The sequence below is a fragment of the Bison bison genome, unplaced genomic scaffold (genome assembly GCF_000754665.1).
Source record: "Bison bison bison isolate TAMUID 2011002044 unplaced genomic scaffold, Bison_UMD1.0 scf7180017864229, whole genome shotgun sequence".
Taxonomy (NCBI): Eukaryota; Metazoa; Chordata; class Mammalia; order Artiodactyla; family Bovidae; genus Bison; species Bison bison.
Window position 1 is genome coordinate 421,836 of NW_011494801.1, and position 9,810 is coordinate 431,645.

Below are 9,810 nucleotides of genomic sequence, written 5' to 3' on the forward strand. Positions count from 1 at the left end.
GCTCCAAAATCACTGCAGATGGTGACTGCAGCCATGAAATTAAAAGACACTTGCTCCTTGGTAGAAAAGTTATGACCAACCTAGACAGCGTATTAAAAAGCAGAGACATTAGTTTGCCAACAAAGGTCCATCTAGTCAAAGCTATGGTTTTTCCAGTAATCTTGTATGGATTTGAGAGTTGGATAATAAAGAGAGCTGAGTGCCGAAGAATTGATGCTTTTGAACTGTGGTTTTGGAAGAGACTCTTGAGAGTCCTTTGGACTGCAAGGAGATCCAACCAGTCCATCCTTAAGCAAATCAGTCCTAAATATTCACTGGAAGGACTGATGCTGAAGCTAAAACTCCAATACTTTGGCCACCTGATGCAAAGAACTGACTCATTGGAAAAGACCCTGATGCTGGGAAAAATTGAAGGCAGGAGGAGAAGGGGACAACAGAGGATGAGATGGTTGGATAACATCACCGATAATGGACATGAGTTTGAGCAAACTCCAGGAGTTGGTGATGGACAGGAAGGCCTGGCGTGTTACAGTCCATGGAGTCACAGAGAGTCAGACACAACTGAGCGACTGAACTGACTGAACTGAACCGATTAAATAGCTTCAGAGAATGTGAAAATCTTTTATAAAATGTAAATAATTCTACAAAAATAGATTTAGTTTTAAAAATCTTTTTTAAAGTATTATTTTATAGAAATTTTCTCTCCCCCAATTGCTGGCTAGTTTAAGAGTAACTAGTAAAGTCAACTCAATAGGCTATTGGGAACAGACAATATAAAATAAGAATGTCCTGTGTTTACATTATCCATATTTTTCCATATTAGTAGGATGAACTGTTGAAGGTTGGTAGTATTATTGATATATTGCCTGTTTTTAATGCAAAATCTTTCAAAGTCTAATTATATAAATTATAAATATGATTGTGTATGACTATAATGCAAAGGAAAATCCTTCAAAAAGGCCATTTTCATGGCTATTTCATTTACAAATCCATCAAAGTTTGGCCTCTGTTTTCGTAATTCTTCCCAATTCTGTATTTTGTAAAGTCCTGGTTTGTTTTTTTGGCAGCAGGATGGGATGTTGATGGAGTTTTGAGATGTCTCAGCTCTGGAGATGATGATATTGATGGTGATGATGGTTTCTCCCAGGTATGATATTTAGGTTTTTCCCCTGGTGGCTCAGAGGTTAAAGCGTCTGCCTTCAATGCGGGAGACCCAGGTTTGATCCCTAGGTCAGGAAGATCCCCTGGAGAAGAAAATGGTAACCCACTCCAGTATTCTTGCCTGGAGAATCCCATGGACGGCTACAGTCCATGGGGTCACAAAGAGTCGGACACGACTGAGTGACTTCACTTTCTTTCACTTCCTAGACATATATATATATAAAACCACTGATTCCTCTTTATTCTTTAAAACTCAACATGCAAAAAATGAAGATCATGGCATCTGGTCCTATCACTTCATGGCAAATACATGGGGAAAATGTGGAAACAGTGTCAGATTTCATTTTCTTGGGCTCCAAAATCAATGAGGATGGTGACTGCAGCCACAAAAGTAAAAGACGCTTTCTCCTTGGAAGAAAAGCTATGACAAACTTAGTATATTAAAAAGCAGAGACATCACTTTGCCGGCAAAGGTCCGTATAGTCAAAGCTATGGTTTTTCCAGTAGTTATGTATGGTTGTGAGAGTTGGACCATAAAGAAGGCTGAGCACCAGAGAATTGATACTTTCAAACTGTGATGCTGGAGAAGACTCTCGAGAGTCCCTTGCACTGCAAGGAGATCAAACCAGTCAATCCTAAAGGAAATCAACCCTGAATATTCATTAGAAGGACTGATGCTGAAGCTGAAGCTCCAGTACTTTGGCCACCTGATGTGAAGAGCCAACTCATTGGAAAAGACCCTGATGCTGGAAAAGACTGAAAGCAGGAGGAGAAGGGGACGACAGAGGATGAGATGGCTGGATGGCATCACTGACTCAATGGACATCAGTTTGAGCAAACTCAGGGAAATAGTGAAGCACAGGGAAGCCTGGCATGCTTCAGTCCCTGGAGTTGCAAACAGTTGGACATGACTTAGCGACTCAACAGCAACAACCTCTTTATTCTGGCTAGTGCCTAATGCAGCAGAAATATCTGATAGACTATTCATTTGATAGTCTACTCATTGGCATTGATTCTTTAGCTTTCTTCTCAAAGCACTGTCTGCAAACGTGTGAGTTCTTTCCATTTCAGACGTCAGTAGCTCTGCTTTACTGGGAGGACTTTTACAGTTTAGCTTTAAGATATTATTGATAATATTTTAGTTGCTCTGTTGAAATTGCCCTCATGTTCACAATAACTTGCAATACTTATTAATACTACAGTATGATTCATGTCGTGTCCCACTCTTTGCAACTCCAGGGACTATAGCCTGCCAGGCTTCTATGTCCATAGCATTCTCCAGGCAAGAACCCTGGAGTGGGTCCCTTTCCATTTCCTTCTCCAGGGGAGCTTCACAACCCAGGGATCGAACCCATGTCACCTGTGGCTCCTGCATTGGCAAGTGGATTCTTTTCCACTGAACTACCTGGGAAGCCCCTATTACATAGTATACTCTGGTACATATGGTACACACATATCGTACCTATATAAACAGTTATACTATGCAACATTGAGGCTCACACTCAACATCTGTGTCTGGTAGAAAAATAAAATTTTTAGAAAATTCTATATAATATTCTTCCTCATCTATATTGATCTACAGATTTTAACATAGTTAAAGGTTACAGACTAAAATATATCAGATCCTAGAAAAATTTACATTTGAAGACACTTGAGAGGCATGTCACACTGACTACATATATTTATTTTATGTCTAGCTGAATAATATACCAAAGTTCCTAACCTTTGTTTTGTGCCATGGACCTCTGGTGAGTGTCTGGTGAGCCCTTCTCAGAGTAATATTTCTAAATGCATAAGCTACATAGGTTTACAATTAAAAGTTTTATTGAAACAAAGTACTATCCATAGGCCCCAGCTTAAAATCCTCTGAAGTTTCATAGGTAGGTAGTTTGCTCAGGCTACTATAACCCAACATCACAGACTGGGTGGTTTAAATAATATACATTTATTTTCCTCACAGGTCTCTCATAGAGGCTGGAAGTCCATGATTAAGGTGCCAGCAAGTCTGGTTTCAGGTGGGGGTTCTCACCTGGCTTAAAGACAGCCACCGTCTCTCTAACGTCCTCACTTGGCCTGTCCTCAGTATGTGTGTGGAAAAAGGAGAATTGAGAAAGAAAGGGGCAGAGGAGAGAAAGTGTGTGTGTGTGTGCATGCGTGTCTCTGCTTGTAAGGAAACTAATCTGTTGGATAAGGGCTTCACCTTTATGAGTTCCTTTAACCTCAGTTACTTCCTTAGAGGCCTCATAACTAAATACAGCCACAGTGAGGTGGGGGGAGGCATATATTCAGTCCATAACAGTACTACAGGGATTTACCTGTAGTTTCTCTTTCCTTTTCTCAGGAGCTCTTGGAGATTAAAGTTCCAGGACTCTGAGAAGTGGAAGGCATCTAGAGATTATATTGATAAAAGACACCTCAGAAATCCCTTAGAGTACTAAAAAGGGAGCACTGTTTTTACAATGTCTTTTGGTACTATCCTGGTTGTAATTAACTTGATTAAAGCATTTCCCCTGGAGTTACTGGGTCTTACAATAGAGGAACAAACATCTAAGGACTAGAAAGAAGAGGCATGATCTATAAGGTAGCTAGAAGATAATTATAAGCCAGTCAACTGTACAGTACTTGTACATTATAAAATGTAAATAACTATAAATATTAGCTTAGTCTAGCTTTTTAAATCTCTTTTTTAATTATCTGAGTGATTTTTCTTTCCCCAGTTAAAAGAGTTTGAGCAAAAGTATAAGTACTGTTGCAACTAAAACAAGATTTAGAATTAGGACAGTCAACTGAGAATAGCGATAGGGTTTACCTTTCAACTAAGAGGGACCACTACATGGCAGAGCTGGACCACTAATTAGCTTCTGAGAACACAAAGAGGCAGCCAAGCTTGAGCACAGTTCCATAGGTCTCCTTGGGGTATTCCTGTGCTTTAAAGGGAATCTCAGGATGTTGCCTCTTCTCACTCTGGGAGCCTGACAGTGAAGACCCTCAATCCTATGATAGTAAGAATGCTACAGTCTGTAATGAAATAGAGCTTCTATTAAGGATGAAGTTAGTCCTGGGCATGTTCTTGCCTGGAGAATCCCAGGGATGGGGCATCCTGGTGGGCTGCCATCTATGAGGTCGCATGGAGTCGGACACGACTGGAGTGACTCAGCAGCAGCAGCAGTCCTGGACATAACATCAGAGTTACTTGTGGGCTCACACTTTATATTTTTTTCAGAACATAAATTACTAAACTGTGTAGGCTGAAAAAGAATACCTGCAAACCTTTGTAAGCAGCTAGCCAAACTGAAATTCGGAAAACTTGGCTGAAGCCTTTGGCCAGGCTTCTTGTAGATAAGAACTTCTCCACGATGCTAAAAAATATTTTTGTGTAGTGATGGAGGTTGAGCTCTGGAGACTTCTTTGGCATTGGGAACAGGTGGAGATTGCAGACTTAAACACTGTCCCTGGAGTTACTAATAATATAGGGAGACTGCTAGATGGAGACTAGGCTCCACTCATCACCCTCTGGAAGGAGGGACAGCCACAGTGCTGAACCAGAAAGATGAACTGCTCTCTGCTGTTGCCCTGAAAAGCCAGACTCCAGGGATGGAACCTGATAAGTCAATCTTAGAAGTTTTGCCCAGGACTCATTATTTGAAATCCAGGAGGTGATTTGCTGACTGAAGTTATAGCTGCAGTTGTACCAAACAGAGCATCCTATCTGCTTGCTGGAGCCCTGAGCCCACTCTTTAGGGCTTTCCTGGTAGCTCAGAGGTTAAAGCATCTGCCTGCAATGTGGGAGGACCAGGGTTCAATCCCTGGGTTGGGAAGATCTCCTGGAGAAAGAAATGGCAACCCACTCCAGTACTCTTGCCTGGAAAATCCCATGGACGGAGGAGCCTGGTAGGCTACAGTCCATGGGGTCACAAAGAGTCAGACACTCTTTACTCCTGTCAGATGCAGCAAGGCTGCTGGGAGCCAGGGCTTCCTCCAAAGCAAGGAGCTCTGTCTTGCATATCTTTTGTTAGCTTTATGCCTAATTTCTTTAAAAGTTGTTGATGCTCTTGTAAAGATACCTTTTGTGTCTGTTACTTTTTTCCTTTATTATGTTTGAAATCCTGTGTCCATGGGATTTTCCAGGCAAGAATACTGGAGTGGGTTGCCATTTCCTTTTCCAAGTAACACTGCTAAACTCTTGTTAAATCTAATACTTTATCTGCAGGCTCTAATAGTTTTCTTAGATGTCCTGTGTAGACAACTGCATTGTATGCAGACAGGGGAAACATTTCTTTCTTTCTAATCCTTAGGCCTCTCATTTCATTTTCTTGGTTTTGTTATATTGGCTAGACTATCACTACTAGCAAATAGAACTTTTCCAATGATGGATACGTTCTATAGCTGGGTTGTCCAGTATGGTAGCCACATATGGCTGTTTATCACTTGAAATATGGCTAATGAGACTCAGTTAAATTTAAATTTGAAAATCCACCTGTAGCTAGTGACGGCCATATGGAACAGCTCAAGGCAGATCCTCTAACAGAGTAATGGTAGCTTCCCTGGTAGCTCAGTGGTGGAGAATTGCCCTGCCGTACAGGAGACACAGATTCAATCCCTGGGTTGGGAAGATCCCCTGGAGAAAAAATGGCAGCCCACTCCAGTATTTTTGCCAGGAAAATCCCATGGACAAAGAAGTCTGGTGGACTACAGTCCGTGGGGTTGCAACAGAGTTGCACATGACACAGCAGCTAAACAACAACCGCAGAAGTAGCGCCACTCGTGCCATCGTGGCCTGGCACTGGCCTTCACGGCACGCCTCACGTTTCACCAGCAAGTATGATGTTTGCTGTATACTTAGAAAAATACCCTCTACTCCTAGTTTGCTGAAAGTTTTACCATGATTATCACTGAATGTATAAATGAATTTCTGCATCCATTCAGGGAATTGTTTTGTGTTTCTCTCTTAATTTTTGGTGTGGTGAATTACACTCAGAATTTTATGCAATACTAAAGCACTCTTGTATTTCTGGGATAAATCCTCTTTGATTGTGATGCATTTTTCAAATATACTGCTGTATTTGAGAATATTTTGTTTAGGATTTTTGCATCTGTGGTCATAAGTAATATCAATCTAAAACTTTTGAGTACTGTCTTTGGATATAAATATTGCATCATGACATGAATTGGGAGTCTTCCTACTGTTTCTAGTCCCTGAAATAATGTTTGAAAAGGGGAGTGAAGCTTCTTTGATCTTTGAAAGTTTGAGAAAATTCCTTGTAAAACTCTCTGAACCTGCACTGGTGGAGAAGAGGGCAGGTTTTTTAAATTTCAAATTTAACTCAATGGTTTTTGGGGTCAGGATTGGTTCCTTTAGGTAGATGGGGACCCTCTTGCCTAACATCACCATCCTTCTTTGCGTATCTGCAGACGCAGCACACACTGTTGCTGTTTTCCTGACAGTTTAAAGAATGTCCCCCACATCTGGCCCTCCTGCAGCTGTGAGAGCCTCCTGCACTGTCACCCAACTCCCAAGGGCAGCTGGAGAGAAGCCGAGGTCCCGGGCTCCATGCCCCTCGATTTTAGATCCCACCTCCCGGAGGAAGCAGGTATAGGGGGACTGTTACGTGGCTTTGGGTAGAGGAATCTTTCTGCAGGCCAGGCAGTGCTGCCACAGCACCACAGCAACTGTGTCTGAAAAGCCAAGATTTCAGAGCTGGTCCGGACACAGAACTGTCTCCGGAGCAGGGCAGCCTGCCTTCCAGAGAAGAGACAGCCCTGGGTACACTGCACTGCCTGGCCTGGCTGATGTCTGCTCTGCCGCCACCAGAGGGTGGTGTGCTCTCATCCTTCCCCGGGGATGCTACAGCTGAGAGCGAGCACAGTGGGCCTCAGGCATCCCATCCTGGAGTCGCAACTTAGGATGCTGCAACTGGCCACCAGCGGGGCTCTGGTGGTCACCTAACCTATGTGCATTCCCTCTACAGATTAAGAGGCTCTGGGAAGTCCTGGCCTTTGCACTCACACCCCTTGACCATCCAAAGGTGGGAGTTCTCATGCCCTCCAAGGATGTTGGGGCTCAATGACCTCTGGTGGGTTCAGGCTTAACTGGTGGACAGTGACTGTGGCATTGGGCCACCATGAGGTTCCTCACAGCAATAGGCTCAAAATTATTGCTAGATTCTGTGGAATGTTGTCACCTACAGGAATAAATTGTTGAATTGCTACATTTGGGAACAATCAGAGAGCTGAGGACCAAAGGGGTCTTACAGCAGTGGTTTTAAAAAAAAAAAGCAGAGCAGTACAGGAATCCGGCAGAGGTTACCCAACCCTGAGAACATGAGCCCAGAAGAACAGAGTGAGCAAAAAGTCTGTTGTGAAATTGCTTTCTCATCAGCTTCTAGTCAATAATGATAATAATAGCTGTCCTTGACTGACTGTCTACTAGATGCCAGCTGGAGTTATACATTGCCTCCTTTAGTCCAGCTGTAACCCAATGAGGTTTGAACTGCTGCCATCCCCATGCCAGGGGTGAGAAAACAGGCTCAGGAAAGTTAGGTTGCCCTCTGTTACACAGAGTGGCAGAGTTAAGACTGAAACCCAAGTCTGACTGACACCAAATCCATGAACTTCTCCCCTTTGCCACAATAACCATGCTAAAGTTAACTTCACTGAGAATTTAATATCTGCCAAATAGTGTGCAGAATATTTTTGTGATGCTTTATTTCATCCTTACAATAACCCCATTATTATCAGTACCTTATATAGATATCCCTCGCTTTTTTGAAAGTTTGCTTTACACTCCTTGCTTTTACAAAAGACTTGTATTAGTACCTACTTTCACTACTGAGAGAAAATTGGAAGAGGAATTTTCCCTTTACACAAAAAGCTAAAGTCAAGTTTCAGCATTTGTTTTGCAGGAGCCCTTATAGAGGCAGCACACTCCCCAGTCAGCGAGAGCTGTTGTTCAGTTGCTCAGTCGCTCAGTCGTATCCGACTCTTTATGATCCCATGAACTGCAGCACACCAGGCTTCCCTGACCTTTACTATCTCCCTGAGTTTGTTCAAACTCATGTCTAGTCAGTGACGCTATCCAACCATCTCATCCTCTGTCACCCCCTCTTGCCTTCAATCTTTCCCAGCCTTTTCTGCTCCTATGTGCCAATGGAAAGAGAACACTGAGTGTGTTCAGAAACCCAGCAGAGCCAGTTTCTGATCAGATAATAAGGTTAATAACCATTTACCAAGCACTTAATATACCACAAAAATTATTCTAATGTCTAGACTATTCCAGTGGTTTCCAACGGTATCCTAGAGGATGCCTGGGAATCAATCAGACCAAGACAAAGGAATCCAGCTGGTTGCTATGGGAATTCCAGGGGAGCCTATGAAAGACATGAGCTACCTTTCATAGGCTCTTTTCATAGTGAAAGTGAAAGTGAAGTCGCTCAGTCATGTCCAACTCTTTCCATGGGGTTGCAAAGAGTGGGACATGACTGAGTGACTTCACTTTCACTTTCACAATGAACAGAGCCTGTGAAAGATAAGGAGCTGACTCTCCATTTCTGGAAACTGTCATAGCCAAAGATTACTGAACTTTGATTGCTCTATTAGAGAATAATTTCTGTTTAATTGCCCCATTATAACTTTAATAAGAGCAGTTTCTCAACTTTGGTGTTAGAATCACTTGGGAAAACTTAAAACAACTCCATGCCCAGGCATACTCCAAATTGATTAGATTAGCATGTCTGCGGAATGGAACACAGATGCCAGTATTTTTCAAAGCTCACAGGTGATTCCAGTGTGCAGCCATTCCTCATAATTTTCCCCCAAATGTTAATAAGTGCTTCACAGTGCAAGACACCACCAGCCAGGGTAGAAGCCTGTGAGTTGGGCACCCCAAACACTCCTGGTAAACCTGAAAACTGACCTGACTGAATGACAGGCAGCAAGTTCCAAGATGATTGCTAAGCTCACATTAGAAATAAATTTTACAAAATCACTTTATAAAGAGGAATAGACACATGTTTGATAGCTTATGGTGAACAGTGTCAGATTTGTGATCGCTGAAGAAGATTTAGCTTCGGGACCAGGGACCAGACTTGATCATGCAAGAGCTTTTGTGGAGCAGAGTTTCATTAAAGAATGAAAAGGCACAGAGAAAGCTTCTGACACAGACATCAGAAGGTGACGGAGAAGGCCCCATCACTAGTCTAAGCAAGGGAGTCATACTTTTTTAATTGGTTATTACAATAAATCAAAAAAATGTCTCAAGGTTGTAAAGAAGGTTGTAAAGATCTTAACAGACCCACTCCCATAATTTACATTTTAAGATGACAGGATTAGAACTAACAATAGAAAGATCTTACCAGATCCACTCCCATAATTAGTTCAGTTCAGTTCAGTCCCTCAGTCCTGTCCGACTCTTTGCAAACCCATGAATCACAGCATGGCCTCCCTGTCCATCACCAACTCCTGGAGTTCACTCAGACTCATGTCCATCAAATCAGTGATGCCATCCAGCCATCTCATCCTCTGTCGTCCCCTTCTCCTCCTGCCCCCAATCCCTCCCAGCATCAGAGTCTTTTCCAATGAGTCAACTCTTCACATGAGGTGGCCAGAGTACTGGAGTTTCAGCTTTAGCATCATTCCTTCCAAAGAAATCCC